The following is a 10,430-nucleotide window of genomic DNA, read 5'->3' as shown; positions in this document are numbered from 1 at the left end:
ATAACATATGTTTGAAAAAAAAATATTGTTCGAAAACATTAAAAAGCGTAATTTTTAGGTCATATGATCAAGCTTTTCATCATTAAATTAACAAAAGTAAAATGAACCAATGAAAAGTTTTATTAACAAGTCACATGACCTGTTATGCTTACGTTACGCGCTGCGCGCCGCGCCTCGGATCACTTCCGGGTGCGCTAACGCGGCGTGTCATATAACGCATTAAGCGACAACGTAGGTCAAGAATATAGTCAAAATGTCTCCACCAACCAGCGTTCGGAACACAACCCCTTTCAGCAGTCCAAAAAGTTCTGTTAAATGACAACAGAGGGGACAGGCAACAAGAACCATCAGTCAAAGAGGGGAGGGCAAGTTCTTCTCTTCCGGGTCATGTTGGGGCGCTACCGGAACTGATCGAATTGGTAGTCTACAGTGTTTCTGGATGTTTCAGACTAAAGCTGGCGTCAGCATGAGACCACTACCATCTCGTAGCTCCGTCGTGGCCATTCCACGAGCAATCATGGCAGCCGCTCCCCACCAGAAGCCTGCGGGAGTCGGAGGCCCCCAAGACTTTTGTAGAATCTTCACGGCTGAGGGGACGCTTTTCGAGAATGGGACCCAAGCCCTATCAGGGAAGCGTCCGAGTTCAAAGGTGTCCCAGGGCCATTTTAGTGGACCAGGCCCAAAACCGAAGAGCCGGCCGCCATTTTGAGAGTCCTGTGGCAGCCGCCTATCGCTGCACCGCAAGAGCGGGAGCAACTCAACTACATGATGAGCGAGACGCTGTAGTCGCAAGAGCGGGCGGTAAACAGCTGAATGGCGGAAGAGGCACAGTGTAGCAAAAGCGGGCGGAATGGCAACTGAAACGGTAAAGGGGCGCCCCACTACAGCGTGTCTTCAGGTCAAACGGATTGTGGGACAAGGTTCAGAATTGAAGAGTCATCAAAAGGCAAAAAGTTCTGCCGGACCCCGGGAGCCGGCCGCCTATGTCGGGGGCGATCTCAGGCTACACCAGTGCTATAAGACTTGGGGAGGGTGTCGGAGCCAAGCGTCTTCTCCGAGTCCATGGCCATCACACCGCCCCTCAGGGGCCTCCGTCAAGCTGTTTAGGAAGGTAACATATCACATTGTTTTCTAATGCAGTCAGGTCCACAAACGACACTCACTTACTTTGAGAATAGTGAAGCTGCAGTAGGTGGAAATAAGCTTCAGACAGTGTTACAAGCACTGCTCAGAACTCTTAACTATGGCACCCAACATCCAGAACTTATGCCATTTGAGAATGGCAGTGACATCGAAGAAACTCAGGGAAAAAAACCATTAACGTACTTTCACGTATGAAAATCTTACTTGGGGAGGGGGCAGGAGCGAAGCGCCCCCTCCCAGTCAGCGCCACCACACCGTATGTTGAACATTTGAAGCCATCGTTCTACAAAGTCAACCAAACTTGGATTGAAAAATCTAGAAAAATGTACAAACTGAAAACCAGTTTTGGTCTGCATAGCATCAGTAGCAACGCGTGAGTCAGCTTTGTGTCAAGCCGCCATTTTGATTCAACAAAGCACAGGCATTGAAAAAGGCTCAAACCCAGAACTCTGAACTATGGCACCCAACATCCAGGAGGTTGCCATCCGGATCTTGGAGCCTTGTGCTGCTTTCGACCTATTCACACATCGGTCCACTACTGACATCATCTTATAAACCAACGTTATGTAAATAGTTTTTTAATAAAATGTTTTACCCTGTTTCTTTGCTGGTGTGTTGTCTATATTTTTAATATTTGCATAGGGTTTGTCGTTATTTTGTGCGGGATGGGTGATGGAGCCGAGCTGTCTTGCAGCCCTCATGGTGTGGAGCTCAGTTCATCTCACTATTTTCGTATTTCTCATGAAGGGCTGTTCCTAATATTTCTATTTTAGCGAGGTCAAAAAGAGATCCAATTAGTGGCCTACTGATTTTGCTCGATTACTTTTATTTTTTTACACGATTTTTCACTATCTGCAAAGACTAAACAGAGTATTGCGACTTTGTGCTTGTTTGTAAATAGAGAATGATCCAAAGAGAACCAATTCTAAAACAGTAAATGCTTGGAAAACAATCAATCAAATGGAGAGACAAGCAGGCACGACGGATTACAACGGGGGTAAAGGCCTGCGTTAACTACCCTTCAGTATCTGCAAAGAGAGAGTACTACTAAGACAAAAGAGGGGAGGGGGGGGGGTGCAGCGTTCAAAGCACATCAGCGTGCATAAATACGAAAATGTTTTTATCTATCACGTACTTGACATTTTAAAGCTTTTCATATTTGCTATTAAAAAACCAATGAAATTCACAGAAAAAACCATAGGTTATAGTGGATATATAGTTAGTTTACAAAACCTTGAAAATTCAATGAAAAAACCATTAGTTTTAGGCCATATATAGTTAGGGATTTGCATTTACAAAACCTTATTTTACTCGCATAAAACCATTGAAATTCCATATATAGTTATAAGCGCTAACTATATATCGCGCACCCGCAATCCACTGCTGATGATGTCACATATTACATCATTCATGACATGGTTAGTGACATCACTGATGACATCACTGATGACATCTCAAATGACATCACTGATGACATCACTGAAAACATCTCATTTGACATGACTGATAACATCACTGATGATATCATTCATGTGATAATACGATGAACCTCTTCAGACTCTAATATAACCTTAGATACAATCAGTGTAAACAGACACTCACAGACTGTCACTCATCCATGGAGTTACTCACACACCTAGTCAGTCATGCAAAGAATCAATCACACCTCCATTTCCTCAACTATACAGTTATACAAACTTTACTTATTCAAACAAATACTAACACATATTTACTCTATTATACAATCCCTGATACAAGTTCACAATGATCCATACAGCCACTCACACATTCACTGGCTCTTATGCACAGTTATTTATATATGTCAACTCTCACATGTACTGTGTTTTACATATGTACTTACTTTGACATGTAGCACTGAGATATCCATTCACTCACCAATACACTCATGCACACAGTCAACCGCCCATACAGCTGTTTCCACATGCACTTTTGAAACCATACATCTAGTGAATCAACTGCTCACACATCTATGCACAGAGTCACACACCTCCCAGCCACCCACACACACACTCAGTATTTCATACAAATACTTGGGCAACCAATCAATAACCCATATAGTTTTCATATAGCTACTTATCAACACATGCAACAGTTTACAGAACAACAGACATAATGATGCACAAATTAAGACAGTTTAGTCACTAACCCATGCACTCAGTGAGACACATTTAATCACTCACTCATACAGTCAGTCATGCACCTACTAAATCCTTCATCCAGACACTTATATATCCACTCATTCTTCAATATGTAAGAGATATTTTAACTTTACAGAAACATACAGTCACTGGATGTTGTCATCAGTGATGTCATCAGTGATGTCATTTGAGATGTCATCAGTGATGTCATCAGTGATGTCACTAACCATGTCATGAATGATGTAATATGTGACATCATCAGCAGTGGATTGCGGGTGCGCGATATATAGTTAGCGCTTATAACTATATATGGAATTTCAATGGTTTTATGCGAGTAAAATAAGGTTTTGTAAATGCAAATCCCTAACTATATATGGCCTAAAACTAATGGTTTTTTCATTGAATTTTCAAGGTTTTGTAAATGCAAATTCCTAACTATATATCCACTATAACCTATGGTTTTTTCTGTGAATATATATATATATATGAATAGTCCCAGTGTGCTGAAAGCACCACGCGCACTCAGTAGTAGAGATGCCCAGATTTCTCTTTATTTCTCAGTCAAGGTTGACTGGGACTATTCACTGAAATTTTTTTCCGCTTACGGGTTCGCCGAAACACGCGCCACCCGACAATGGGAGCAGGACCCCGGAAGGACCCTTTCTGGCTGAAGCGTTGATATATATATATATATATCCACCAAAAGGCGTCGAGGAAGCAAGGATGGCCGCTGGCAGCGGCGGGCCGGGATCCCCACTCCCCCGTATTCCACAACACTCGTTCACTTAGTCTCCAAAAGAACGATGTCCAGGCCAACAGCTCTGTTCAAAACATCTTGTGTTTATTCACAACGCACTTGACGCGTTTCGGGAACTGAATTCCCTTGTTCACTCTGTGCTGGCCATCAATGAGAAAGACCTGTGCATTTTTCAAATGGGTGGTGAAAAAATATGAGTATGTTGCTGGAGATGTGACTTTCTTTCTGCATACCATCACTCCGCATACTTTCATTACGAAAGTACCATGACTCCGCAATGCCATTATAACGCATGGCATTACATTTTATATGCTTTTACCACGTATACATTTACAACGAAATTCGTTGTAAATGCATGGATGGTAAAAGCATGTTATTTTTAATGTTTGGATAAGGTAAGTATGGATATAGGGATATATGTTTTGGGGTACTGAGGTATATTTTTTGGGGTGTTTGGGTATTTTAAGGGTTCAGATATAGTTTTGGGTTATGGGTTACAGGGGTAGTTTTAGGGTTTAGGGATAGGTATGGGGTTTGGGGTACAGGGGTATTTTTAGGGTTCAGGGCTAGGTTTGGCTTTTGGGGTAGAGGGGTATTTTTAGGGTTCAGGGGTAGGTTTGGGTTTTGGGGTACAGGGGTATTTTAAGGGTTCAGGGCTAGGTTTGGGTTTTGGGGTACAGGGGTATTTTTAGGGTTCAGGACTAGGTTTGGGTTTTGGGGTACAGGGGCATTTTAGGCTTCAGGGGTAGGTTTGGGTTTTGGGTACAGTGGTATTTTTAGGGTTCAGGGCTAGGTTTGGGTTTTGGGGTACAGGGGTATTTTTAGGGTTCAGCGGTAGGTTTGGGGTACAGGGGTATTTTAAGGCTTCAGGGCTAGGTTTGGGTTTTGGGGTACAGGGGTATTTTAGGGTTCAGGGGTAGGTTTGGGTTTTGGGTACAGTGGTATTTTTAGGGTTCAGGGCTAGGTTTGGGTTTTGGGGTACAGGGGAATTTGTAGGGTTCAGGGGTAGGTTTGGGTATTGAGGTACAGGGGTATGTATAGTGTTCAGGGCTAGGTTTGGGTTTTGGGGTACAGGGGTATTTTTAGGGTTTAGGGATAGGTTTGGGTTTTGGGGTACAGGGTATATTTATAGTGTTAAGATGGGTTAGTGTTTATGGGTGCTGGGGTATTTTAAGGAGTAAGGGTGGGTTAATATTATGGGGTGCAGGGGTATGTAAAGGGAGCAGGGTAGGATTAACACACAATATGAGACATGGCATTAAGGGCGGAATGTACCACACGCCCCCAGCATTTGTCAAGCCCCCCAGCACACGCCCACAGCACAACACAGACATGCCCACAAGGGACTACTTTGCTGGCACGGTTATTTTACCTTTTAAGTGTATATGGTGGGTGTCTGCATAGCCTATGTCCTTCTGCTGCAACTGCCCTTTCCAACGCTGTATTGGGTATTGTGATTGGTGCTGTGGTTCCTGAGATTACCCGCCTCAAAGGTTTGGGCTCTCTCTTTATTATATTAGTATATATATATATATATATATATATATATACTCCAACCTCCGTTCTCCTATCGCAATCGCCTTTGCTCTCGATCGCGCTGGAAACAGACACTGACCAAACGTGAGATGCTGGTTTCAAATTTTATTCAGCTGTCGCCATAACGTTCGGCACAAAGCCTTGATCACATGACAGCGTAACCACATTTTCAAAGCGTTTTTAAAGTGCACAGTGCTGTTTCGTGATTGGTTCATTTAAAATTGCCACCATTGGCATTGACATAGTGGACAGACTATACATTTGGAGTGTTCGATACTCATAGCCATTCACGACAAACAATATGAGCAACATTTATGAATATTACTCACTATTTCATTACATATCGCTGATCATTTTAAAATATCGGGATAAATCCCTGAATGTAAACATAAAATACCGGGTTAAATCCCTGAATGTAAACATTACAAAAATTACAAGATTATCAACAACGATATTTGTGTTATATTGAACTGTGAATAAGTCCTATTGAGTACCGCTTGCTGTCCTACTCATTATACCTTCCAACCCGTGTAAAGTGCTCCTGTGTGAATACAAATTAAGTTTATAAACAATTTTCAAGGGCTAAGCTATTTTCACATAACTTTTTATATATATATATATATATATATATGTACATAGAGAGAGAGAGAGAGAGAGGGATCTGTGTGTGAGTGTGTGTGTGTGTTTGTGTGCGTGTATTTAGGTTTATTATACTAAAAGGTGTGAAATACATTTTTATTAAATAAATATAGAAAATAATCTTCAATGAAAGGTTTTTAATAATAATGATACCATACGTGTTACAATATGTACACAGTAAGGTCAGTATTTTACCACGTTGGTGTCCAGATTGTTATTTTGAATCAGTGAGGTGAAACCCAATGGTTCATTAAAACAATGGTAATAAATTATAATTGAGCCATGCGCTGTACTAGGACAGTGTGCACTTAAGGGTCAGTGCACAATTGTATGATGGAACAACTACCACTTCTTGAACAACTACAGTCTAACCAACTACTCCTTAATCACCACCTAGTCTAAACCACTGAAGTTTTAACAACAACTAAGTATAAACCTATATTTTTATATATATATATATATATATATATATATATATATATATATATATATATATATATATATATATATATATCAAGCTCCAAGGGAATGTCCAACAGTTAGGCAGCACACGAACACAAAGTAGCTTTTCCCCATCAGCTTTAGTCAAGTAAAAGCAATCGCGCTGGTCCGTTCATTAAAGCAGCAAACTGCAACCCTGACGCGTTTCGAGAGTTTTCTCTTTTTCAAAGGGAGACTGCAGTTACAGGCACACTCACGGCCACACCTTCTTTTATTCCTCCTATCGTGGGTCCTTATTGGTCCGCTCTGTATGAGCATTTGTCACGTAGTATTGTGGGAGGTGTAGTCCGTTCTTATGCCTCTGATGGTGGTGCCTCTTATTTACTGTCACTAGAAAGCTCAGCAAGAGCCCCGGACAGCGTGTTGCTCTGAATCCTCCTTCGTGCCCCACGTTGAGAGCCCCGCTTGCTTCGGAGCTCCGTGGCCCTCTGTTAGTTGTCGAGGTGGTGCAAGCCCTGCGGCAGGACGGCCGCAAATACATCAATCTCCAAGGGAATGTCCAACAGTTAGGCAGCACACGAACACAAAGTAGCTTTTCCCCATCAGCTTTAGTCAAGTAAAAGCAATCGCGCTGGTCCGTTCATTAAAGCCGCAAACTGCAACCCTGACGCGTTTCGAGAGTTTTCTTTTTTTCAAAGGGAGACTGCAGTTACAGGCACACTCACGGCCACACCTTCTTTTATTCCTCCTATCGTGGGTCCTTATTGGTCCGCTCTGTATGAGCATTTGTCACGTAGTATTGTGGGAGGTGTAGTCCGTTCTTATGCCTCTGATGGTGGTGCCTCTTATTTACTGTCACTAGAAAGCTCAGCAAGAGCCCCGGACAGCGTGTTGCTCTGAATCCTCCTTCTTGCCCCACGTTGAGAGCCCCGCTTGCTTCGGAGCTCCATGGCCCTCTGTTAGTTGTCGAGGTGGTGCAAGCCCTGCGGCAGGACGGCCGCAAATACATCAAGCTCCAAGGGAATGTCCAACAGTTAGGCAGCACACGAACACAAAGTAGCTTTTCCCCATCAGCTTTAGTCAAGTAAAAGCAATCGCGCTGGTCCGTTCATTAAAGCAGCAAACTGCAACCCTGACGCGTTTCGAGAGTTTTCTCTTTTTCAAAGGGAGACTGCAGTTACAGGCACACTCACGGCCACACCTTCTTTTATTCCTCCTATCGTGGGTCCTTATTGGTCCGCTCTGTATGAGCATTTGTCACGTAGTATTGTGGGAGGTGTAGTCCGTTCTTATGCCTCTGATGGTGGTGCCTCTTATTTACTGTCACTAGAAAGCTCAGCAAGAGCCCCGGACAGCGTGTTGCTCTGAATCCTCCTTCGTGCCCCACGTTGAGAGCCCCGTTTGCTTCGGAGCTCCGTGGCCCTCTGTTAGTTGTCGAGGTGGTGCAAGCCCTGCGGCAGGACGGCCGCAAATACATCAAGCTCCAAGGGAATGTCCAAAAGTTAGGCAGCACACGAACACAAAGTAGCTTTTCCCCATCAGCTTTAGTCAAGTAAAAGCAATCGCGCTGGTCCGTTTATTAAAGCAGCAAACTGCAACCCTGACGCGTTTCGAGAGTTTTCTCTTTTTCAAAGGGAGACTGCAGTTACAGGCACACTCACGGCTACACCTTCTTTTATTCCTCCTATCGTGGTTCCTTATTGGTCCGCTCTGTATGAGCATTTGTCACGTAGTATTGTGGGAGGTGTAGTCCGTTCTTATGCCTCTGATGGTGGTGCCTCTTATTTACTGTCACTAGAAAGATCAGCAAGAGCCCCGGACAGCGTGTTGCTCTGAATCCTCCTTCGTGCCCCACGTTGAGAGCCCCGTTTGCTTCGGAGCTCCGTGGCCCTCTGTATATATATATCAAGCCTCAGCTCCAATAAACAGGTAAAAAGGCACCAGCCAGCTGCTCCCTATTCACAATCCAGCTACCATCGTAGCGTTACGCGTTTCGAATTCTTTCTACCTCAGAGGCTGATGGTGAAGGAAAGCAAGGTGCAGTATCCAACCACAGTCCCTTTTCAAGCTTGATAATACGCCCTCTGATGGGCTGCTCGTCATGAGACTGCGTGCTGCTTTGTGGGAGTTGTGGTCGGCAAAAATTACTATTTGCATCCATTTCATTCTCGTTGCATCTTTCTTTACTGTGGGTAGTTCAAGCTCATAGATTGAGCCCCAGTCTGCGTGTGTCTTCAGATCCAGCACCTCTGCTCCATGTCAGAGGCTATATATATATATATATATATATATATATATATATATATATATATATATATATATATATATATATATATATATATATATATATATATATATATATATATATATATATATATATATATATATTCACTGAAAAAACCATAGGTTATAGACCATATATAGTTAGGAATTAGCATTTACAAAACCTTGAAAATTCATTGAAAAAACCATAGGTTATAGACCATATATAGTTAGGAATAAGCATTTACAAAACCTTATTTTACTCACACAAAACCATTGAAATTCGCATATATAGTTAGTTGAACTAACTATATATCGCGCACCCGCAATCCACTGCTGATCATGTCACATATTACATCATTAATGACATGGTCAGTGACATCACTGATGACATCACTGATGACATCTCAAATGACATCACTGATGACATCTCAAATGACATCACTGATGACATCACTGATGACACCTCAAATAACATCACTGATGACATCACTGATGACCTCTCATTTGGCATGACTGATCGCATCACTGACGACATCATTCATGTGATTATACGATGAACCTCTTCAGACTCTAATATAACCTTAGATACACTCAGTGTAAACAGACACTCAAAGGCTGTCACTCATCCATGGAGTTACTCACACACCTAGTCAGTCATGCAAAGAATCAATCACACCTCCATTTCCTCATCTATACAGTTATACACACCTTACTTATTCAAACATATACTAACGCATATTTACTCTCTTATACAATCCCTGATACAAGTTCACAATGATCCATACAGCCACTCACACATTCACTGGCTCTTATGCCCAGTTATTTATATATGTCAACTCTCACATGTACTATGTTTTACATATGTACTTACTTTGACATGTAGCACTGAGATATCCATTCACTCACCAATACACTCATGCACACAGTCAACCGCCCATACAGCTGTTTCCACATGCACTTTTGAACCCATACATCTAGTGAATCAACTGCTCACACATCTATGCACAGAGTCATACACCTCCCAGCCACCCACACACACACTCAGTCTCCCATACAAATACTTGGGCAACCAATCAATAACCCATATAGTTACTCATATAGCTACTGATCAACACATGCAGCAGTTTACAGACCAACAGGCATAATAATGCACAAATTAAGACAGTTTAGTCACTAACCCATGCATTCAGTGAGACACATTTAATCACTCACTCATACAGTCAGTCATGCACCTACTAAATCCTTCTTCCAGATACTTATACATCCACTCATTCTTCAATATGTAAGACATATTTTAACTTTACAGAAACATACAGTCACTGGATGTTGTCATCAGTGATGTTATCAGTGATGTCATTTGAGATGTCATCAGTGATGTCACTGACCATGTCATGAATGATGTAATATGTGACATGATCAGCAGTGGATTGCAGGTGCGCGATATATAGTTAGTGCAACTAACTATATATATGAATTTCAATGGTTGTGTG

The sequence above is a fragment of the Lissotriton vulgaris genome, chromosome 12, assembly GCF_964263255.1.
Source record: "Lissotriton vulgaris chromosome 12, aLisVul1.2, whole genome shotgun sequence".
NCBI classification, from domain to species: domain Eukaryota; kingdom Metazoa; phylum Chordata; class Amphibia; order Caudata; family Salamandridae; genus Lissotriton; species Lissotriton vulgaris.
This window is presented reverse-complemented; position numbering follows the sequence as displayed.